Below are 26,353 nucleotides of genomic sequence, written 5' to 3'. Positions count from 1 at the left end.
AACATCCAAGTTTTAATCCTAGCATGTGAGAATTAGACTAAGTCGGTGGACAATTAATTTAGCATACAATTGGGTCGAAGTAGGATTTAATGTTAATTTATGTGAAAGACATACAAGCAATAAAAGAAATAATTATAATAAATTACAATAATGAAAATTACAATAATTACATTGGATTAGTTAATTCATGTCGAAAATACCTTTTAAAACGGATAATTTGAGAAAGAAAGGAAAAAAGGAATTACGAACAGGAATTAGGCGATAATACGGTTAATAGTTAATTAAATACGTAACTAATAAACTAAGTCAAGGCGATAACAAAGTTTAGAGACAGAAATCACCCTGGAACAGGCGCAGCAGGAACTGCGCCCTTTGGAAGAGGCGCAGCAGTTGCTGCGTCTGTTCCAAGGGTGAGTTCTGGCTGTGAAGCCGGAACTGCAAATCGTTAACATTAATTTGTAAATTTAAGGATTGATTAATGATATATACTCGGATGGAAGTGATTAAAACAGGTTATTTACATATGAATGAGTCATGAAAACGATAAACATGGATGCGACGGATACAGATGAATTAATTACATGATTAATAAGGATTATTAATTAAACAAATTAAACAAGCTAATTAGGTTAAATATGATGAGTTAATGACGAATATAACAATGAACAGATGAAGAATGTATCAACGACGAATTCCAGAGATTCAACATGAATGAATCGAACCTCTAAAACCCGAATTGAGTTTAATGACGAAAACCCGCAAATAAGAATTACTTGGGATTTAAGTCGGGATTTAATGACGAATTATATGCTAATGAATGATAAATAATATACATGTGAAATAATTACGTTATTGTACCAAAGAATTAAAGAAAACAAACGAAAACGAATAAAGAAGACGAATTACAGAGGACGAAGGAAGAAGAAAGGAAGCAGGAACTGCGGCAGCCTCACGAAGAGGCGCAGCAGGTGCTGCGTCCCTTCGAAGAGGCGCAGCAGTTGCTGCGTCCTTTCTCGACGGTTTGTCTTCTGTTAATCCGTAAAAGGGTTTTAAACAAGTTTTATAAATCGGTTTTAAGAAGTATTTTCGACATAAACCTTACATTAATGATACAATAAATAAATAACAATAATAAAAGAGAGATTTACACCCTCAGACTTACATGTTTGACGGAACGAGATGAACTAAGTTATCGATTAGTGATGCTCGACGCGAATGTAATGAAAGTGCCCTCGTAAGAGGAAATTAAACAGATTGATTAAAGTTGATTTGTTGTGTAGTTGGTCAAATTGGTCGGTCATGCAAACGAGGCTGGTACTCAGAAGGATCCGAGCTTACGTGGTCGAAAGTTCAAGCACGTAGGCGCCAAAAAGTAAGAACGTGGACTTAGAATGCAAAGGGAGAAGAGAAGGGTGGACACTCGCGTGAGAAATATGAGGAACGAAGGCTCCTATTTATACTAATCACGTGAAGGAATTAGGGTTTTCGGAGAGACTTTGGAAGTGAATCTCGGAAAAGAAATGAAAAAGATACGAAAATACGCAGAAAAGGGCCTGGGAAGAGGCGCAGCAAGCACTGCATCTCTTGGAAGAGGCCCAAGTGGTTTCCTTCTGCGTAAGAAAGATTTCCGTGTTTAGTTTATGGAATAACGGATTAATCTTATTTTCCTTAATATTTTGTGTGAATATTACGGGAAATTCTTTACCAAAGATTAAAATATTGTGAAATATGGAATAGAAATATCCGGAACATTCCAGAACATTCTGACTCGGGATTTTGCGGTTATCAGAAAATGAAGACGGTTTTAGGTCCGGACTCCAAATGTACCCTAATTACTGTCAAAACGACCGTATCGGCTCGTAAATGACATTTAAGAGGTAGACATAAATATTTGAGCAATCACTTGACGATAAACTTACGAACTGTCACAAATCGTTCCGCGTACCAAACATGCGGCCCAATCATCACCGGGTGGTTTGCGGGAGGTGCAAAAATGAGGTATCTATACTTTTTAACCTATTTCAGCACGTATTTCCATGCATTTTTATACTGTTTATATAGTATTTTGCCCCGAATTGGCTACTTTGGTTCGTTTTATCCGTTTTGTAGAAATGAACACGAAAGTAGTGGAATCGTACCATTTTCTGTCCTTTTTGCATGCATTTGGAGGAGACGGGATTTTTCAGAGTGAGATACTGCATTGGAGTGCGTCAAGGCACGGATTACGAGGCAGTCGGTAACGAGTCTAAGCTGAATTGAAGACAGAAGACTCGATCGAGTGGTTTTGTTACTCGATCGAGTGGTTTCTGCATCCCCAGTTGGTCGATCGAGTAGTTTTCTACTCGATCCAGAAGTGCTGAGAAAGAGAGTTACTCGATCGAGTAACTATTATACTCGATCGACTAGATTATGCTGAGGTTTGCTCGATCGAGTGGTTTTTATCTACTCGATCGAGTGGTTTTTGTTCTCATGGGCTTTAATTAGCCCGTGAGTTGTTTTATTTCGAGAAACTTAGTTATTTTCTATTTAAGCTTTACGTTACTAGGTTATTAGGCATCTATCTTTTATCTAATTTCTATCATTCAGACTGCGTTACTTTGCTCTTCACTGTAACCTTGTTCTCGGGATTGTTTTGCTCGGATTTAGTGTTCTTTAGGCCGGATTCGCACGATTGTAATTCCTTTCTCTTCTCTTAATAATAATCAATCTTTTGTTTGCTTTAATTCTTCGTTTAGTCATACTTAATTTGTGCCGTAATTTACTTTTATGCATTTTATTTATTATTTCATTATGTTTTTTGTTGAATCGTCTTTTGTTATTAGTTTTAATATTATTAGCGATATGAGTGGCTAAACCCCCTTCATGTTGGGATTAGGGGACCTACGGTAGGAATGTGACGATGTAGTAAATAGTTTAGATGAGTTAATTGAGAGACTCTGTCACCATAGCAATTTAATTGTATCTTACCGACTTAGTTGAGTGCACGCTTCTGAGTCACCTTTTAATCTGGCTAAAATTAATCCTAGATCGAAAGATTGGACTAAATAGGCTTGCTATGAACAGTAGACTACCCTGACGAGGATGAAAGTTAAGTTAGTGGTATTTTAGGATAGAAAGGGGACCGAAAGGACCTTTCCCAAATCTGTCTCGCATTAATTTGTCTAAGTTGTTTACAGTTGAGTCACTGGACTACCATAGTGAACCGAACTCCTGACATGATCCCTCTTTATCTGATAGTTTAATCCTTTTTCATTGCTTTTACTGCTCTTGTCTCTACTACTCTTCCTTTAAATCTTTAGTTTAGAAAATAATTCAAACAACTCCCCCCCCCCCCATTTGTGACCAAATAGACGGACTTCTACAGATATCTTGCCTCCCTGAGGAGATCGACCTGACTTCCCTAGCTATATAGTTAGTTTAGTTAGTTTATTTTTTATAGGTACACGACAGACGTATCAATAAGATTAAGGAAACAGGGTGTAAATCGACTTACAAAAGTTTTGGATGAACTAGGGAGGAAGGATGGCAAGAACTCTTCAAATGTGGATACTAGATTTTTAGAGGATAATTTTATGTGGTTGTTGGTGAGTGTTTAAAGTGTGGTAGGATTAGGTTGGAAGTGATTTTAGGTAGGGGAAATCTGAAAAGGATAAGGCTCAAAAGCGACACACCACCAACCAAATCTCGCGTAAAAATTGGACACGATCGGGCACCCAGTCGAGTGCCCGGTCCACTCAATCGAGTGAAGCTCCACTCGATCGAGTGAACAGTCACTCGGTCGAGTGACCAAGTTTCAGCAGCTTCCAGCCACTCTCCAAATTTCACTCGGCCGAGTGGACTGTCTACTCGGTCGAGTACGGTCTTATAAAATGCGAGGTATTACACTATTTCCTTAAAACATACAAATAGTAATACATCAAATAATATAAACACAGTTTTAGTCAGAACATCTATTAGAGATGTACAAACTTTTCCCAGGCTCAAATATTTTCAAGTTCAAATCAAGCTGCAACACACTTCTGCAGCATCATCATCTTTCCATGATGTTATCCTCAAAGATTTGCAGATTTTGATCCTTTATTTTTCAAGTCACTGGCCCATATCATGACAGAACCTGAACTTATCACTTATAAACAGGCTGTTTCTAATCATAAATGGGTCCAAGCCATGAATAAGGAAACTCAGGCCCTTGAATCAAATAATACATGGGAATTAACTTAATTACCTCAAGACAAGAAGACCATAGGCTCCAAATGGATTTACAAGATCAAACACAAAGCAGTTGACAGTATAGAAAGGTTTAAGGCAATATTACTAGCAAAGGGGTATAATCAAGTCAAAGACAAGGATTATAAACATACATTCTCAGTTGTTGCCAAATTCACCACAGTTAGGACTGTCATGGCTATGACAGCTGCTAAGGTTTTGATTCTTCATCAACTTGATATCAATAATGCTTTTTTTTATGGATTCCTTGAAGAAGATTTATACATGAGAGTTCCTGAAGGTTATAATAAATGTCGTCATGGTGAAGTATGCAAGTTAAAGATGCCACTTCATGGCCTAAAATAAGCCTAAGACAATGAAATCTTGAGCTTACAAGATTCTTGATTAGTCTAGGCTTTAAGTAGTCCAGGAGTACTGATTATTCACTTTTCACTTTTGATGATCCAACAAGAAACAGTTTTGCATTGGCTGTTGGGTATGTGGATGATATACTTTTGACAGGAAATAATGAAACTCATATTGCTGAAATAAAGCAGTCTTGATAAAACATACTCCATAAAAGATCTTGGAGTATTGATATGGAAGTTCCCAAAAATGATTAAGGAATCCTTTTGAATCAAAGGAAGTATATTGTGGATATCATCAGGGATATTAGGATGGAGAACTGTCAGGATCCTCAATTTCCAATGCCTAAAGGTTTAAAATTGTCCACAAAAGGACAACTATTGGAACACCCAGATCAGTATAGGAGGCTGATTGACAGGTTTTTATACCTCAATCTTACCAGACCTGATCTCTCATACTCAGTCCAACACTTGAGCCAGTTCATTAGCTAACCTAGAATCCCTCATATGCAAGCTGCTGTACATGTTCTAAGATATTTGAAGATCACGATCAATGTAGGGCTCTTCTATCTTGCTAAAAATGATCTCACTCTCACTGCCTACGGTGATGCAGATTGGGGTCAATGTGCATTCACCTGCAAATCACTTAGTGGATATTGTGTTTTATTAAGAGCTTTTTTGATTTCTTGGAAGATAAAAAAGCAGACAATAAGAGCACTATCGAGTCTTAGTATCGAAGCATGTCATACACATCCTTAGAGTTGGTTTAGTTACATGCTCTTTTGAAAGACTTACATGTTACTATTCATTTTCTTATTCCATTACTTTGTGATAATAAAGCTACAACTCATATTGCTGAGAACCCGGTCTTTCACGAAAAAACTAAGCACTTGAGTATAGCATGTCATTATGTTCGTGACAAGTTACAAGAAGGATTTCTCATTCCCAGATATATCAGAACCAGTCTTCAACTGGCAGACTTAAAAACAAAGCCATTGGGAGCTGCACAGCATAAGTTTTTCTCAATCAAGCTAGGATTGCACTTTCCAGACACAACATTCCAGTTTGAGGGGGGGAATATAGAGAATATGAATTAGTTGTAAATAAGAGTTAGTTGTAATAAGTGTTAGTTAACTCTAGTTGGCTCTTACATGGTATATATACCAAACTCATTGTATCATTCAGTTTAACTTAATACAATCACACATTTTATTTAGCTTTGTTTCTCCTTCTAAAGTCATTCCTCTCTTGCTTCTCTCTATAACAAATTTGAGATTTCATGGTGAAGATAGAAGTAGGTAACTTCATATCTCCCGATTACCAACTTAAACTTAATTTTTTTAAATAAAATTCAATATTTTCAAGATTGAAATCAATGTCGGACGACCAATTATCGGTAAATTAATGAACTATGCCTTATGACATTGAATCGTTTTTTCATTAAAAACCCAATGACATTGTTTAAATATATTTTTACGTTATAATTTGCATTAAATTGCGTAATAAAATTGTTTGACATTCCATATAATCTAATTTGAACATGGAATTTGCATGAAAATTAAATTTCGAAGTCCGAACCGCGAACATACATTGAAATTCAAAGTCCGAATCGTGGTCGGATATTCAAATCCAACGCCATCCATGATATTAGACGTTAATATTCGAAGTCCGACCATGGTAAAACGTTGATATAAGTAACCATGGTAACGTTCCAGCCATGTACAAACGTTGAATACCAATGTTCAAGCCAAGAGAAACGTTGAGATCAACGTTCTAGGCTACGGGAGACGTTGAACTTCAACGTTCCATTCTTGCAACACTTCACACTACAAAACAAAAAAGTGAGCATCCCAAAAGTTGAGCAAAAAGAACATTTTTGAGATCTCATTGAAAACCCAAAATGCCAATGTCTCATGGGTCAGTTCGAAAAATGCTTGCTAAAAAGGGATTAATTTTCCCAATAGTCAGTGTTGCAATACTAATCACATTCATTTACATGTTTGAATGACTTTGTTGAAGTAACTGGTTATCAATTTATGTTGTATGATAAACCATGTTACATAAATGGGTGGAATACATATTCATATTGGTTAAGAGATCATGTTGCTGGTGAATCAAGTAGATCAAGAGTTGAAGAGATTTTTCAATCTGCATCTAAAATGGGTCTCACTGTAGGTGGCACGATGGTACATAGGTGGCGTGATACTTCAGTGGTGGCAGCGGCGGTAGTAGGGCGGGGATAAGGGATAGCTAGATAGGTACTGACAGGGCAGTCGTATACCTATAAAAAAATAACCAACTGGCTCTAACTAATATAGCTACGGAAGTCGGGTCGATCTCCACAGAGGGATGGGAAAATGTCAGCTTTGCCTAAGTTCGTCACGGTAACCAATTTGGGGGTTGTATTTGATTGTTTTAAACTAAGAAGAGTAAGAAAGAGACGAAAAGCAAGAGAATAAAGATTAAACAAATATGGAGAAAATAGCTAAGACAGTCGGTTCACCATGATCATTCAGTCAAGCAATCTAAGTCTCAAGTCTATGCAAGTACGGTCTGAGGAGCAATAAATATCTCCTTCCGATCTCAATTCGCTCTAAAACACAAATAGCTTAGCTTCCACCCTCACTACAGTGCCCTAATGTTCGCTACGAGTCTCACCCCCTTCCAACCTTCCGGTCCAGGTCAAGATTTACTACAATTTAAATGCCTAATTGCGTCGACTCAATTAGACAGATACAAATAAGTGCAGCGATTAACAACAGAGACTATACAAGCATACGACCTAATATGGCAATTGCTATTCCTTCATAATCATGGATTCCCTAGTCTTAGCGAAAGGGAAATTAGCTATACATTACTATCGAATCAACAACAATAACATATAGATAATAGGAATTAAACATAATAAAGATGAAGATGAAGAATCAAATAAACAGTAATAAAAGCAATAAGATAAAGATAGAAATAAAACAACAATTCTGATTAAGGAATTAAAAAGGAATAATAATACCGATCATAAATCCGGATCCAATAGCAAAGGGTAGAAGGAGAGTGAAAATGAAAGAAGCAGTAGTAAAAGATAAAAGTCTCAGTGAATGAAAGATAATTTTAAGAGTTACGCAGTCTACTCTCTTTAGTAGCATAAGAAAATCTCTCCCTTAAACCTAATCCATAGCTTAATTACAAAAGCCTATACGAAATTAGGCGGAAAAACTCTTATATGGGTAAAACCACTCGATCGAGTGGAAATAAACCACTCGATCGAGCAACTAGGCGTCAAACCCCTCGATCGAGTGGAAATAAACCACTCGATCGAGTAACTCCTTATATTGCCTTCTCGATTGGATACTGGGACTGCTCGATCGAGTAACCTTCAGTATATAAAGCATTCGATCGACTAGAAAAGTAGTTGATCGAGCTATTTTGGCCCGTTAGACACTATGACACCTTCCGAAACCAGCTCACGCGTCTTCAAAGTGATAAATTCCAAGCTCCGGCTCCTTGTTCTCCGTAAATGCATGCAAATGGGACGAGTTTAGGCTTGATTTAGCTCCTCTTCGGTTTATTCCTGCAATTTACATAAAACGAACCAAAGTAGACTATTCGGAGGTATTTGTAGCTAGATGCCATGTAAATAGTACAGAAATGCGTGTAGAAATTAGGTAAAAACCTTATATGAAATACACGCATCAAATCTCCCCAAACCAAACTTTTGCTTGTCCCCAAGCAAACTATGAATGCAACTAAGAAATAACAGTGGAACGGGACCAACGCATCAGCTACAAATCATCCACCAAAACCAGTTTAATGCAACAACTAACAAAGTGGCAAATGATAAGTGCAAACGAATTAAATCAATGTTTCAAACTCACTGAACCGTCGACCTTGCAAGACTCAATATCAGACTCTCACGGGTCGCTCATCACTCAAAATTAGGCACAAGGTGAGTATATATGTGAAAGATAGAAAGAGGTAAAGACACTCACCTAACTCGACCTATAAGAACATGCATGCAGTTAACATGAATAAAGTCTCTATAATCATACATACGCATTCCAACCATACTAATGACCAAGACACATGCCGAGGACTTACATTTGGGTAAGTGAGGTAATGGGTAAGAAGGGGCTAAGAAGAATTTGGATATGTGGAGTTAATAGCTAGGCTAGCAACAACGAATCCAAATATTGAACTGCATCCCAACTTCATACTCAATATAACGAAACAAAACGGTGCAAATTCAATGCACTCAACTCACATTACGCCAAAAACTTGTCAACTCCCCATAAAATATAAATAAAACATGGGAGTGAAAATCATCCATACAATTTTTCGTTTTTTTTTTTCCGCTTATGATTCTTTTTCTTTTCCGTATTTCCATTTTTTTCTTTTCTTTTTTTTTTCATTTTTTTCATTTTCATTCATCATTTTTTTCTTTTTATTCCCTTCAGTTCTTCCACCATCTTCTGAAATCAGATAAAAGTAACCAAACTGCAGAAAAGCATTCCAAACAGCTACATATCACTAGCTTGGCTAGGGTAGGAAAAATTATAGATTGTAGCTAGTAGGACAAAAAGGGCAATTTGGCTATGTGGGGCTCATGGGTAGAATGAAATAAAAGGGAACAACCTTTCCTAACATGTGTCACCATCCACAGACCGAATGCATACAGGTATTAAGAAGACTAGACTCATGCTTATGCAAATTGATGTTACATGCCTTACAGAGAGTACTACTCACATCCTAAATGAAACTGGTCATGAATGTCACCAGTTTATAAAGCTCTAACCTCAGAATGTAATGTAGCTTGCCGATATGTAAGTCAAGTCTATTCGTTCAGATAAGAGAGAAACAAAAACTCGTAGATCATGCACATAATCATGCCAACTAGATGTTAAGAATATGCAGGGCTAAGGTAAGGATTCAATGTAGCGTCAAAGTTCAAACGTTCTGACTCAAATTAAACGTGAAATTTTTTGAAATTTATGTGATTTTGGAAATTTTGAATTAAAAACAACAATGCATGCGAAAATAAATAAACGTGCAAACGAAAATGCAAGAAAACATGCAGACACAGATATGGATGCATACCTCCCCAAACCAAACCGTACAATGCCCTCATTGTACCAAAGATAGGGAAAGAAATGCAAACTGAGGAGAAAAGGATAACTCAAGGCAGAATACTTACAAAACGTCGTGAAGAGAGACCTCCCCAAACCGACCATGAACATGGGAGGTCAAAGGAAGTCAAGCAGTAGCTCAACAGACGAAAAGTAGCGGCTGGAAGACGAAACCACTCAATCGAGTGACCTAGAACAGGTCGATCGAGTGATTTGGTGTCAAAAAGGGCTCGATCGAATGAAATAATCGCTCGATCTAGTGATAGCGAAATTGCAGCTTGTCGATCGAGTAAAAATTTTACTCGATCGAGTGAATCTCTGGGCAAAAGTTCTCGATCGAGTAGAAAAACCTCTCGATCGAGTAACTGTACCTGCAAAACACGTATAAGAGCAGAGGGAATGTAGAAAAAGCATAGTTTTGTGTTCTAAAGTTCAACAAAAAGCTAAAGGTAAAAAAATAGTTCAACAAAAATACAACAAAACAGTCCGGGTTACCTCCCGGAGAGCGCAGGTTTAGGAGGTCTCGTACGACCTTTATGGCATCAATTAACTGGCGCGTCAAGCTCGTCAAAGTACAAGACTTCAACACGATTGTATGCTTCATTTGCCTCGTGATAATGCTTCACATATTGCCCGTTAACCTTGAACCGATTTCCCTCGGGGCTTTCTAGCTCAACGAATCCAAATTTAGTAACAGCTGTTACCGTATAAGGACCACTCCACCTGGACTTCAGCTTGCCAGGAAATAATCGCAGTCAGGCATTAAATAGCAGCACCTTTTGCCCAACATGAAATTCCCAAGGTAGAATTCTTTTATCGTGCCATCTCTTCGTCTTTTCCTTATAAATGTGCGAGCTATCATAGGCATTAAGCCTAAATTCTTCCAACTCATCTAGCTGCAAAAGACGATTCTGACCACACAACTTAGGATCAAAGTTAAGCTCACGAATTGCCCACCAAGCCTTACATTCCAACTCAACAGGTAAATGACATGATTTTCCATAAACTAACCTATAAGGTGATGCACCAATTGGTGTCTTAAAGGCAGTTCTTTAGGCCCATAATGTGTCTTCTAATTTAAGACTCCAATCCTTCCGTGATTTAGAAACTACCTTAGACAAGATCTCTTTCAGCTCGCGATTAGAGACCTCAACCTGACCACTAGTTTGGGGGTGATACCCCAAACCACGCCGGTGTAGAACACCAACTTTAGATAGAATGGAAGTTAGTTTCTTTTCTTTAAAGTGCATTCCCCCATCACTAATGACGACCCTAGGGACACCAAATCGGGGAAATATGATCTTTTTAAACATTTTTATCACGGTCTTGGCATCACAATGAGGTGAGGCAATTGCCTCAACCCACTTCGACACATAATCTACAGCTACTAAAATGTACCGGTTACCTTTACTGGACGGGAACGGTCCTTGGAAATCAATGCCCCAGACATCGAAAACCTCAACCTCTAAGATATAATTTTGTGGCATCTCATGTCTCTTTGAAATGTTCCCTGATCGTTGGCAGGCATCACAAGCTAAAACAAAAGACTTAGCATCAGCAAATAAAGAAGGCCAGTAAAAACCAGACTGAAGTACCTTAGCCACGGTACGCGATGGACCGTGGTGACCACTATAGGAAGAGGAGTGACAGCCTTCCAGGACTACTTTGGTCTCCCACTGCGGAATACACCTTCTGTAGAGACCGTCTGCACATTCCTTAAACAAATAAGGGTCGTCCCAAAAATACTGCTTAGCGTTATACATAAAACGCTTCCTCTGCTGATGAGAAAGGTCAGGTGGCAGCTTGCCACTGACAACGTAATTAGCTATATCTGCATACCAAGGCTCTTGGTTAACAATAGACGATAATACAGCAAATAAAGTATCGTCAGGGAAAGAGTCATCAATAGGTACAGAATCTTCCCCATCTTGTCGCGACAGTCGCGACAGATGATCAGCTACAACGTTCTCAGCTCCTTTCTTATCTTTAATCTGCAAATCAAACTCATGGAGAAGGAGTATCCATCTCAATAACCGTGGTTTAGCCTCCTTCTTAGCAAGGAGATGCCTCAAAGCTGCATGGTCAGTAAAAACAGTAACTTCTGACCCAATCAAGTAAGAACGAAATTTCTCTAAGGCATAAACTACAGCTAGCAGCTTTTTTTCAGTGGTAGTGTACTTCACTTGAGCCTCATCCAGAGTTCGGTTCGCATAGTAGATTGCATTTAAAGCTTTGTCTTTCCGTTGGCCTAGCACTGCTCCTAGTGCATAGTCACTGGCATCACACATTATCTCGAACGGCAAGTCCCATTTGGGAGGCTGTATGATCGGCGCAGAGACCAAAGCCTGCTTTAACCTGTTAAAAGCAGAAAGACACTCATCAGTAAACACAAAAGGGGCATCCTTAAGTAGCAGCTGTGTAAGTAGTTTAGCAATCTTTGAGAAGTCCTTGATAAACCGGCGATAAAAGCCGGTGTGGCCAAGGAAACTCCTCACCCCATTAACATTAACAGGAGGTGGTAATTGCTGAATCACTTCCACCTTTACTTTATCAACTTCTATTCCCCTATCAGAAACTAAGTGCCCTAGGATAACTTCCTCGTTGACCATGAAATGACACTTCTCCCAGTTAAGCACAAGATTAACCTCAATGCAGCGCTGCAACACTTTATCAAGGTTGGACGAACAGTTAGAAAAATCACTTCCATAAACACTGAAATCGTCCATGAAAACTTCCATAATAGACTCAATATACTCTGAAAATATCCCCATCGGGCACCTTTGGAAGGTGGCAGGGGCATTACATAAACCAAAAGGCATCATGCGATAAGCAAACACGCCCTGAGGATAAGTAAATGTAGTCTTAGCTTGATCATCTGGGTGAATAGGGATCTGAAAGAACCCTGAATACCCGTCTAAATAGCAGAAAAACTTATGAGAAGTTAACCTTTCTACCATTTGATCAATAAAAGGAAGAGGAAAGTCATCTTTCTTGGTGGCGGCATTCAGCTATCTGTAATCTATACACATCCGCCAACCAGTCACTACTCGAGTGGGTATTAACTCATTTTTGTCATTCCTAACCACGGTAGTCCCTCCTTTCTTCGGGACCACCAACACTGGACTCACCCATTTAGAATGACCAATAGAATAGATAATACTTGTATCGAGCAGCTTCATTACCTCAGCCATCACAACATCTTGCATCTTCTGGTTCAGCCGGCGCTGACCCTGTCTGCAAGGTTTGTGATCTTCCTCCAGCTCTATCCTGTGCATATAAATATCGGGACTAATCCCCTTGATATCGTCCAAAGAATAACCCAAAGCTTTCCTGTTTTTCGTAAGCACAGCTAACAAAGAATTCAGTTGATCATTATCAAGCTTAGCACTAACGATGACTGGATATCGCTCAGTATCATCTAAAAAAGCATATTTTAGATGAGAGGGAAGAGGCTTACGTTCCGGAACCTTTACCTCAATGGAGCAAAGGGTACTGATCATCTGTTCCACTTGCTCTCCCTCAGCGTCGGTGAGCTCACGCTCATCTAAATCATTTATAAGCAAATCCAACACAGCATCATCGTCATCTGGGTTATCTGCACACTCATCCAAAAGCATAAGAGCTTCTAGTGGGTCCTTCATAAAAGAACCCGACCAGAAGTCAATAATAGACTCGTCAACAATATCAACTGAATAACACGTGTCCTCTATCATTGGCCGAGCTAAGGTCAAACGCCCTTATTTGACATCAATAATGGCCCCAGCTGTACAAAAGAAAGGTCTTCCTAATGTAATTGGGGTTCGGGTGTCCTCAGCTATGTCTAAAAAATTAAAATCTACTGGTATAAAGAACTTGCCTATTTTCACAGGCACGTTCTCTAAGACACCCAAGGGTCTCCTAACAGATCTATCAGCCATCTGTAGGATAATATTAGTCAATTTAAGATGACCCATATTCAATTTCTTGCAGACAGATAGGGGCATGACATTGACGCTGGCTCCTAAATCACAAAGAGCCTTATCAATAACCACATTGCCTATAACACAGGTAATAGAAAAGCTATCCGGGTCTTTCATTTTAGGCGGAGCCTTATTTAAAAGTAAATTACTAGACTCTTCCATAAATGAAACAGTCTCAAATTCACTTAGCTCTCTCTTACGCGTCACAATATCTTTCATAAATTTAGTGTAAGTAGGTACCTGGGTAACAAGTTCAGTAAAAGGGACAGTTACCTGGAGGTTCTTCACAACGTCCACAAACTTACCATACTGTCACTCAACCTTCGCGTCTTTCAGACGATTTGGAAAGGGTACTCTGGTAGCAATGAGTGGACCCGCGACTTCCTCTTTACCTTTATCAGTGCGTGACGTCTCCACAGCAGGGGAAGATGACACGGTAGCGAAATTAGATATCAAAATAGGGTCTCCGCTGCTTCTGGTACTCGATCGAGTAATTTCCTCACTCGATCGAGGGGTTTCATGTTGGCATTTACTCGATCGATCATTTTCTTTACTCGATCGAGTGATTTCTTTTTCAGGCTTACTCAATCGACCACTTTGTTCACTCGATCGAGCATCTATGATTTGGGCATTACTCGATCGACCACAATTATCACTCGATCGAGTGATTTGATGGACTATTTCACTCGATCGAGTAGAAATTTCACTCGATCGAGTGTCTGGACAACACGCAGCAAGAATATCTTCCAGAAACTCATCCAAATCATCATCCGGGGTATTTTCAGCTGTCAAAACCCCGTCTTCTGGTACTTTTGGCCCCTCATGAGCAAGACCACCTTAGAGATTCGTTGCTTTAACTGGGTCGCATGTCGGCGGATGATTAGCTTGGTCTTTCGCGAGTGTCAATTGCGCTACTTGTTCTCTTAATTCCACAATAACAGTTTCATTCTTGCTACATTTCTCCCCAAACTGTTGTGTTAAGTTCAACATCAAGAATTTTAGTTCGGCAATTTCCTCGTTTGTAGAAGGAGAGACCGGCTGCGGCGCCGGCGTAGAAGGTGTAGAAACATTCTTCATTTATTCATATAATTGAGAAAAAGGGACTCTTTGCTTGTATTTCTGATAAGCAAGGACGCGCTCTATACTCGCCAGACAATCAATAGGCTTATGCCCCTCCATGCCACATCTACCACATATCTCCACGTGCTCAGTAATTGAACAAACCTGTGCACTCTCGCCATAGCCTCCGTAATCTCCACATTACCTAGACTTTTGCTAGGACCTTCCACTACAGCTGCAGCCAACTCGTTAGCTTGCTCACTACCTCGGGGATTTCCATATTCGGCGACATGAATGGTCATCTCCTCAATAAGACGCCACCCTTGATCATCCTCCACATTCTTCTTGAATCTCCCCTTAGCTACACTATCAAGAATAGCTCTCTGGTTCCGATATAACCCGTTGTAAAATTGGGTGCAAAGGAACCAACGCTTGAAACCATGGTGAGGCACATAACGGACGAGCTTCTGGAACCCAGTCCAAGCCCCATCCAAGTCTTCAGTGGGCAATTGCTCAAAGGAAGTAATCTGAGCTTTCAAGGCATTGGTGCGCTGCGATGGGAAGTATCGCCTGTAAAAGGCCAAAGCAAGAGAACTCCAGTCGGTTACACCGGATGCTTCCCTATCTAAATCCCTTAACCATTCCCGGGCATCATCAGCTAAAGAAAAGGGAAAAAGGACTCCCTTCACTTTGTCCCGCGTCACCCCAGCAGCAAGAGGAATGGTAGAGCAATACTCTGTAAATAGCTCTATATGCCTGCATGGATCTTCTTTAGGTACCCCCCTAAAGAGATTTCTCTTGACCAGCTGTATGTAATATGGGTGGATTCCAAAGGTTCCCGACTCAGTAGTGGGTAATAGGAAACCTTTTGGAAGCGAATCCACATTAGGCTCTGAATGGCTGGCTATATTAGGCATCCTGGCAAATAGAATTTACAAAGCAAAGCAGGTGCGACGATGTTCTCTTATAGAACAGATAATCTGCAAAACTATTCAAAAACTTCGCAAAAATGAGATCAGTCTCAAGGAATAAATTCCTTGAGACGAGAGACAAACTTAAATAAAGCAACAAAATTGCGCCACCTCCCCGGCAACGGCGCCAAAATTTGACAGGGCAGTCGTATACCTATCAAAAATAACCAACTGGCTCTAACTAATATAGCTAGGGAAGTCGGGTCGATCTCCACAAGGAGATGTGAAAATATCAGCTTTGCCTAAGTTCGTCACGGTAACCAATTTGGGGGTTGTATTTGATTGTTTTAAACTAAGAAGAGTAAGAAAGAGACGAAAAGCAAGAGAATAAAGATTAAGCAAATATGGAGAAAACAGCTAAGACAGTCGGTTCACCATGATCATTCAGTCAAGCAATCTAAGTCTCAGGTCTATGCAAGTACGGTCTGAGGAGCAATGAATATCTCCTTCCGATCTCAATTCGCCCTAAAACACAAATAGCTTAGCTTCCGCCCTCACTACAGTGCCCTAATGTTCGCTACGAGTCTCACCCCCTTCCAACCTTCCGGTCCAGGTCAAGATTTACTACAATTTAAATGCCTAATTGCGTCGACTCAATTAGACAGATACAAATAAGTGTAGCGATTAACAACAGAGACTATACAAGCATACGACCTAATATGGCAATTGCTATTCCTTCATAATCATGGATTCCCTAGTCTTAACGAAAGGGAAATTAGCTATACATTACTATCGGATCAACAACAATAACATATAGATAATAGGAATTAAACATAATAAAGATGAAGATGAAGAATCAAATAAACAGTAATAAAAGCAATAAGAGAAAGATAGAAATAAAACAACAATTCTGATTAAGGAATTAAAAAGGAATAATAATACCGATCACAAATCCGAATCCGAGTAGCAAAGGGTAGAAGGAGAGTGAAAATGAAAGAAGCAGTAGTAAAAGATAAAAGTCTCAGTGAATGAAAGATAATTTTAAGAGTTACGCAGTCTACTCTCTTTAGTAGCATAAGAAAATCTCTCCCTTAAACCTACTCCATAGCTTAATTACAAAAGCCCATACGAAATTAGGCGAAAAAACTCTTATACGGGTAAAACCACTCGATCGAGTGGAAATAAACCACTCGATCGAGCAACTAGGCGTCAAACCCCTCGATCGAGTGGAAATAAACCACTCGATCGAGTAACTCCTTATATTGCCTTCTCGATTGGATACTGGGACTGCTCGATCGAGTAACCTTTAGTATATAAAGCATTCGATCGACTAGAAAAGTAGTCGATCGAGCTATTTTGGCACGTTAGACACTATGACACCTTCCGAAACCAGCTCACGCGTCTTCAAAGTGATAAATTCCAAGCTCCGGCTCCTTGTTCTCCGTAAATGCATGCAAATGGGACGAGTTTAGGCTTGATTTAGCTCCTCTTCGGTTTATTCCTGCAATTTACATAAAACGAACCAAAGTAGACTATTCGGGGGTATTTGTAGCTAGATGCCACGTAAATAGTACAGAAATGCGTGTAGAAATGAGGTAAAAACCTTATATAAAATACACGCATCAGGTACTTAATGTATAAAAAGGAAAGAGAGAGTAAAAGGGAGGGGGAAAGAGAAAGCAAGGGTAGTTATCACCTTTTTATGAAAATCGTCGACGATTCGTAATAAAACATCGACGATATTTCGTAATAGGGTATTTTAATGGAATTTTAAGGGCCTTTGAATTTACTTGTTGAAAGGATCTGATCCATACCTAATAACAGGCCCCAGTTAGAAAGAGGATCCTCACATGCAAATATGTAATTCTGTGCCAAAGTTCACAACCTTGAGGAAAGCTTCAATTACAAACTCTGACTACTTGTACATAGGGATGTCAGTGGGGCGGGTTTTAGCGGTCTCGCCCCGCACCCGCCCCACTTGGAAGGGTGCAGGTAATGATTTGATGGATGGTGGGGCTGGGATGGGAAGTATGATTCGTCACGGGTCGTAGGGCTGGTGCGGGTATCACGTGAGACCCACTGATAGGCTATCGCACACCTATGCAAAGATAATTTCCCTAGACACAAATTAATGTAGCAATAGGAGTCGAACACAAGGAGACGGTAATTGCGCTATGAAATGATATGAACAGATTTCTATCAAGGTCGATTATGAATGGTTTGGTTTGTTAATTAGCAATAATAACGATGTAAACTATATGATAAAAGGAGTCTAGGGGTGTAACACCCACGAATTTTCCGTGTTGGCATTTATAATTTAATTAGCCATTTTATTATTTTATTTATATTTTTAAATCCGTTTTTATAAAATACGACTTTACATGTATAATAATATTATTGTTGATAAAAATATCCGTCTTGAGTTGTAGTAAGCTTAAGGCGTATTTCTAGTGTAATATCGACCCAAAATGTCAATTTGGGCCTAAGGCAACTATGGACCTTTCTCTTATGTTCTTCCCTCCACCCATATAAATGCTTGAAAGCCTATCTTCTTCCACCTAACAACAAATTTCAGCAACACCACCACAAACACAAACACCATTTTTGCATCTTACACCTTTTCCACTAAAACACCCATAACTTGCTCAATTTTTATCCGATTCAAGTGATTTTCGCATCTATCTTCTCCTCTTTCCGTCCTCCATCTTTCTAGGTAAGAAAGGTCTAAACTTTCTCCATATTTCTCCTCTGGTCGTGATCTTTAGGGCACGAGTACCCGTGTTAATTTCGTTTATTTGTGTGTCAAGTTGCGGATTTGGGCAATCGGAGTAGCTTTGGGTCGGAAACATGCTTATTGAAGAGCTAATGAGGTAACGGTGATGGGTTACTCGGTATTATGTCAATTTGTGTGTTTGTATGTTGTGTATTGTTCCTTGTTGATATAAATTGTTAGTCTTTACGAATTATTCATGTGGTGTTGGTTGAAACGTTTTTATACATGTTTTCCATGTTTAATTTGAGTAAAGGTTGCAACTTCGGATTCATGGTGGAATATATTTATGAACTAGGTAGTTTAATTGGGTGAATTTCATCTTTTACATGCTTAACAATCTATCTTAAGACCGTTTCAACATTTTTATATATGGCTTGTTGGGCGTATAAATGTTGTTTTGGGGCGTGATTTACATGTGTTTGAGTTAATTTTCTTGTGCCCGACTCAAATTTATATACATGTATGAATGTGGATCATTTGTATGGATGAATAACGTTTTAATCATGCTTAGAAACCCGTCATAAACCACCCGTGTTGGCCTGGATACCTGTTGTATCTGACCGGGACGAGCTCCAATGCCATTGAAAATATGACAGATGGAACGGCATCGAAAAATTAGGTGGTTTAGCCACTTGAATCACTCGATTCAGAGTCCGTATGAGTAAATGGCGCCCGTTTTACCGTTTCAAGTTCTATAAATATATATATCCTTTGTGTATGATGGTTGTTTATGCTTTTTATTCGTATCATGACCAAAGTTTTCCCTTGTTGACTCGTATATGCTTATGGGTGGTTCGGATTTTGGTTTGTTTACGTTTTGCCTCGTGTTCCGTATTAATTAATTGATTTGTTATCGGTTATTTATAGTTTGTTCAAGTAACATGTAAATGAGAAATGAAACGTTTATTCATTACCGCTCAATATATTTTATAGATTGGGTTCACTATAATTTATATGGGGAATTTACATACTTCCTTCTTTTGAGTTTGTTATGTTTTAAATGTTGGACTTCACATGATTACATGGTTGGCCTTTGCATGACTAACTTGATGGATTTCCTGTGACTTCAAGTATTGGGTTTTTATGACTTGTTTGATGGGCTCATAAATGAGTCGCTTGAGTTGCTCACATTTATCCTGTAGATTTCACATAACGTAAATTAGTCATTATCGCTTATTATATTGTATTTAACCGGCATGTTAAATTATAAAATGGAATATTTATTAACATAATGCAAGTATGAGATATTTATTATAAATAGTTACTTGTAGTGAGTTGTATTCTTAATAATGTCTAGTATTGTTCGGTTGTGTGAGTCTTGGTCCTATCGGACACTAAGGGTGGGCCATAGACCCTCTAGTTGCGATATGATCGTCGTCCTACCAGGAGGTTGGAGTCTAGGATGTAGTCTTGTGTGTGGTATCTCGGACATGCTTTAAACTTTCAAGGTAGCCTCTGAGTCGGATACTCCGTCTACACTTTGTGTTGGTCTTACACTTATGAGTCGTATTCTTGTAGAAATGCCATAATACCATCGTATGTGCTTGACATGCATTTACGCCCTACTTGTGTTGTTCTGGCAAGTACGGGTTTGGCCTACTTGTGCTGTTCTGGCAAGTGTGGTTTTTCGTGTTGTTCTGGCGATTGGGGTACTCGATCTCCATGAGTAGTCGAGTCTTGGGTGCGTGCTGTGCTGGCGCACGTCGAATCGGGATGTACACCCGAGAATCTGCAGATTTAGACTAGGACCGTATCATTGTCGTAGTCCTACCCGGGGAAATTATAGTCTAAGAGTAGTAAATGTCTTGCATTATTTGGATGGTTACTTTGGTCATATCTCCTTGAAATACGTGTTCGTGGCTAAGCGGTCGTATCTGTTTCCTTGTCTTTATTCTCCATTTATTTTATTGTTGCTTATGCCTTACTTACTTGTTTATTCCATCATTTCTTTTATCCTTGTTGGTTTAAACACGTATGATTTCATATTTAGTTATAAGTCGATTCACTCGTAACTTATCTAATGTGATTATTTGTTCATGTTCTTTGTTATGTTCGTTTTGACATAATGTGGCTGGAGAACCCAGAGTTACTCCCCACTGATTGTGGCTTTCATGTTTACATGAAAGACAGGTTAGTGAAGATGCATTTGTGGGGTTTAGACGTGTGAGCTAGTGAGCACCTTGGACTAGTAGTCGGTTTAGTAGAATTGCTTAGACTCACCTTTTATCATTTGTCATTCGAGGGATATATTTTCCCTCACCTTGACTAGCATGTTTGTATAATTTAAATATTTATTTCCGCATTCTCTAATTATGTTTTAGGTTTTAATGAACTCGCGCTTTAAACTTTAAAAGTTTCAAAAAAAATTCCTAATTTCCGCTTGAATTTATAAGTTATATTTTCCGCGTTATACCGGGGGTTCACAAGGGGAGTCAGGTCACACATGCAATTGTAAATATATAAATTCATGTTAAACTCGGTAATAAAAACATTGTCAATTGTTTAGGCTTAAAGACACCCACCTCACGATATTAGTGTCAACCATAGACCGGGTCCTAGAGAAACTCTCGTTTATGACTAAGTCGTCCTACTACACATGCTTAGTCTAATCCGATTCCGTGTCTCTCGACTTATAGAACGAATTAACAAGCTTAATTAATGAATAAGGCCTTTAAACAAAGATTAAACGTGACGATGCAAACATGTGATAGAAACAATTAGACAATATTATATCTACCTAATTTATCATTTTACATATATTAGATATTGCATGGCTTTCCTAGTCCCTAGACTAAGGAAATTTAGCTACTCATGATGAAATGTAAACTACAAACTATGTTGTATGAAATGCTAGACATGCTTATAGAAGTGATATAAACTAAGTGATGAATCATAAAATGTAATAACAAACTATGTGATATAATAAAAGTACTAATGATAAAACTATATGATAATTAAAATAGAAATGTAAACTAATAAACTAGAATTAGAATTACCGAAATGGAAATGGAACTTAGAAACTAGAACTTACAAAGAAGAACATATGAGAACCAAATGCTTGAGTATATAAATACCAAATGTTTGATAACCAAATGCTTAACAATATTGAAACTACAAATGAAAACTAAGAGAGAATTTTGTGCTTAAGGCCAATAGAGTGAAATAGTGTATGAAAGGCGTAAAGAAGATATCCCTAATGACGGATTAAGGCCCCTATTTATAATAAAATAGGGGCATTATGTAAAATCCAAAGAGACGGTCAACCCCGATCGGAGGCATGGGTTTCCGGGTATATCCTCTTAACTTCTTGATTAAATACTTGAAGAATCTCATGCAAATCCTTAATGCCTCTTTAATCTCCGGTTAAACACTCCATTTAGCATCCCATGAGAATCCTAAGAGCATCCCAAGTTGAGCATCTCATGTAGAATTTTCGTGGACTTGTAATGTGGGCTTCATTTTGTGATTTAATTAGCAATCTACATTTCACATTTCTTCATGCTTGGCCTTGTAATTTCTTCCATGGTCCATTTAGCTTTCATACTTAGCCATATGTTCTAGTGCTTGCAAATGTGATAGGAAAAAGGCTCTAAATGCTTAAATTCTTACAAAATGTAACAAATACAAACAATACACCTAGAACACAGAATTAGCTCACAAATATACTAATTAAAGTATGATATGCAATCAAAACCGAGCTAAAATGAGAGGTAAAAGTATATATAAAATGAACACATCACCCGCCCCACCCCGCCCCACACCCGCCCCGCCCCGCTCTGCTTGTACCCATCTTACTCATAAACCTAGACAAATTTGTACTATATAAAAATAATAAAAAAAAAATTATAACTTAGATAAAAAGTCTAAACTATTTTTTCATAGGGTGGTGCTCATTCATGGTCGAATTTTACTCTTTTATGGATGTAAATGACCATAATACCCCTTTTATTTTAATGATTTTCGTTTTAATACCCTTGTTTCATTCGCTCTCTGTCTTCTTCATTTAATCTTTTCTCACTCTAACTACCACAATCCAACCACCACTACCCAGTAACCACCATCCACCACACTGACCGTCGCCTCCCTTCCACCACCGGACAGTCTTGTGTAAAACATTTAACAAAAAAAAAGTACAAGATTTTTTTTAAAAAAAAAAAAGCGAAAATGAAAAAATCAAACGACCAGAAGAAACTATCAAATAAGTTATGATAAAGATTCATGATAACAAGGGTTAAATGATTTGATACTCATTGAATAATTTTAGTCATGCCTCTGCCCAATGTACTTGTTTCCTTGTCTATTCTAATTACACCCTTCCTCCCCACTTTTTCCATCGCAATAACAATCACATTTCATATTGCATAATCATTTCTTGCACTAACTGCAACTACATCTCGAATTTCATGATCTTCAATCTGCAGTTTCAGCAATATCACCGAATAATTGAATCATTTTAGTCGACTAGTCCACTGCCGGCGGGGCCACACACCGAGCATCAGTCGGCGTCCCTCACCCCAACGCCGGCGACGGTTTAAGCAAACTCTAATTTAACTAGTGTAAATTAATTTCTTAATTTGATATAATATAATTATATAATTATGAATTAGAATTATTACTTAATCGATACGAGAATTAGCATCCATACTTGTATACTTGTGTAATTTGACGGATTTAATTAATTTGTGTATTTGAGTAATTTTGTGAGGGAGAGAATTAGATAGTTTTATTTTTTTTCTAGGTCAAGGGCATATACTATGGAAAAATAATGAAGAAAAAGTTCATGAATAAGTAAACCACGTACATGAATGAGCAACTACGTTTTCATAAACCTAGAAAAAATTTATCTACTTCTTAGTTCTTACCCACCCAAATACCCAAAAAAAAACCCAAATCCTCAAACTATTTTGTAGTTTGAAAAACTTGTGTAATCAATACTATATATTAAATCCAAAAACCAGGGGACTTCAATGTAATTAAAGAAAGTTATACAAATTAATTATACTATATAGTTTTAAATCAATAGCACCGTGTGATGGACCCGATTAAGGAATCTCAATGCAAATATTATATAGTTTGGGTTAAAATTAAATTATATAGAAGTTTGGTAATTTTCCTAAACATTTGTAAGAGACTAAAACATGGTCAATTTCCTTAAAATAAAATAATTAATTAAGATGGTCAATTTCCTTAAAATAAAATAATTAATTAAGATGGTCAATTTCAAGGAGTTTAAAAGAGAGAAGATGCTTGGTAATTTTCCTAAATATTTATAGAAGACTAGAAGATGCTCAATTTCCTTAAAATAAAATAATTAATTAGTATAAACATGCACACTTATGGTATTAATTATTATCATCCTAAAATTATGTATTAAATTTAAAATCTATGCAATTTTATTAAACTTTATAATTTATTAGATGTATAGAGATGTTAATTATTTAACATACAAAAATATAATAAGTAGGTTATAGATAATTCTAGTTAGATTATTCCATAATATATAATATTGCATAATTCTTTCGATTTGATTTAATGCATACATGTAATATATTTATATAAATATATAATCCTCTTAAAATTGCATGCCTAAATAGTAAAAGTAATTTCGTCAGTAAGGAAAAGAATTGTAGTAACATTGGATATAGTTATATAATAGTAATCACTCATTTGAATAGTAAAAGTAACTATTTTATCTGCGAGATTAGTGAAAGTGGTAGAAACAACAACGGGAGTAGTGAAATAATCAATATTAATGCGGCAATAGTGAAAGTAACAATAGTTACGGCGGGAGTAGTGAAATTATCAATATTAATGCGGCAGTAGTGAAAGTAACAATAATTACGGCGGGAGTAGTGAAAGTAACAATTATTACGGGCAAATAGTGAAATGTTATTACTATTGTTTCATTAATAAGAGTAAAATATTAATAGCAGGAGTAGTAAATTTGTCTCTAAATTTATTTCATCGTAATTTTAGGATATGTCATAAAAAAATATATTAATGATAAATTTATGGGTTATGCAACTTTAAGTAATTTTATTTAATGGAAAAAAAATAATGGTAAGTAGAGGTAGCCCAGGCGAAGCTGGGCACCAATACTAGTAGTTAATTGAATGTTAGACCATTTTGCGGAAACTTATTTGTATAAGATGTACGAAAGTACGAGACTAGTACTCCCTCCTATTCTCCATTTTGTTCCCCTATTCCTAAAACGGATTATTCAGGTTTTGTTCCCCTTTCCTTTTTTGGAAACTTTTAATCTTATTTTATTCATTCCTCTCTCCTATCACCAAACCCCACCCAACTCACAATTTCTTATTTAATTCCTAATTATTCATTTCTCTCTCCTATCACCAAACCCCACCCAACTCACAATTCCTTATTTTATTCATTCCTCTCTCCTATAACCAAACCCCACCCAACTCACAATTAATATTTTATTTCCCTCCTTAATTCTTGTGCCCCCAACAAAGGGGAACAATATAGAGAATAGGAGGGAGTATGTTTTAGATTCAAGATTTATATTTTTAAAAATTGTTTTGTGAGGAAATAGGTAATTTGGCGAGTCAATGGGTCCCCGCGAGGTGGGGACGGGTTTGAAAAGTTCAACACGCTGCGAGTCGTGGGGCGGGTGTGGATATGCATTATAGTTCGCGGATGCCGGCGCGGGTTACCCCTCCTCCGCACCCACCCGTTGTAAGCTTGTACTTCAGTGTCAATATAGGCAAAAAAATCTCGGTTAAAATGTTGGATTCATGTCGAGTTGTTTATTATTGGGCCGAATTGGGATTGGATAAATCATGTCAAGACCTCTTTTGGGTAGCTGTGTACTTGTGTTAGACTTGATTGGCTTGGTTTCAGGGAAATTTTTGAAGGGGTAATCTCTGACGCTGTGCAGGACTGCAGGCAAGTCAATAAAACTCAACCTTGCAAGCATCGGGTGTAGGGATGGCAATGGATAGGATTTGGATAGGATCCTATAAGATCCAAATCTGGTCCATATTTACAGGATCTGAAATTCTCATATCCATATCCGATCCGCAGGATCTGGACTGGATCAGGATCTATCCATATCCTTTTGATAGTCAAAGAAAAACTCCCTTTTAAAATATGAAAATATTAAATTTTGGATTTTATTGCGATGTAATCTAATATTTTTTCTCTATTAGATACAAATAATGAAGCTAAAATTTTAAAAACATAAAAATAAAGTCTTGTGAAATTACAGTAACACTAAAATAATATTTCTTTTAACCGAAAAATGTTAATTAGAAAAAATCATGATTTGATTTATGAAAATATATTAGAAAAACAAAGCATATAGTTTTATTATTTGTTTAACTTAACTTATTGTTTAAGAAAATGAAATAAAAATGGATCTAAGGGTAGGATATGGATCTCGACCCAACGATCCATATCCATATCCTTATCCAATGGATCTAAGATATTGCGATCCATATCCGGTCCGTAGGATCTGGATTCCATTGCCATTCCTAATCGGGTGAGAAGGAAAGACAATTAAAGGAGACCATATCAACATAACCCTACAAAATGTGCCGGAAATAGAGTTCATGGACATGATTTACTCAATCATGTACCTAAATGACCATTATACCCTTACTTTTAAATCTCATTTACCACTTTGTACCAATTTCAACAAACCTTTCAAATTACACTTCAAAACCACCCACCACCCACCACCCACCAATCCACCACCACCCACCAACCACCAGTCCAACACAACCAGAATCGCCGCACCAAACCCCGACCGGCGGACCCCACGAACCCAGGCCTCACGCCACAACTATACCCTCCCTTCATGTCGCTTCCCTCCGGCCAGAATCAAGGCATCCGATCCCTATCGTCCCTCTCCCTCGCCTTCTGACGCCGGCCACCACATGCCTCCCTCCGAACTCCGCCCCTTCCCTTTCCACCCCAGCCGGCCTTTGGCATTCCTGTG

Source organism: Silene latifolia, chromosome 5 (genome assembly GCF_048544455.1).
Source record: "Silene latifolia isolate original U9 population chromosome 5, ASM4854445v1, whole genome shotgun sequence".
Classification (NCBI taxonomy): domain Eukaryota; kingdom Viridiplantae; phylum Streptophyta; class Magnoliopsida; order Caryophyllales; family Caryophyllaceae; genus Silene; species Silene latifolia.
Note: the sequence above shows the minus strand (reverse complement) of the source record.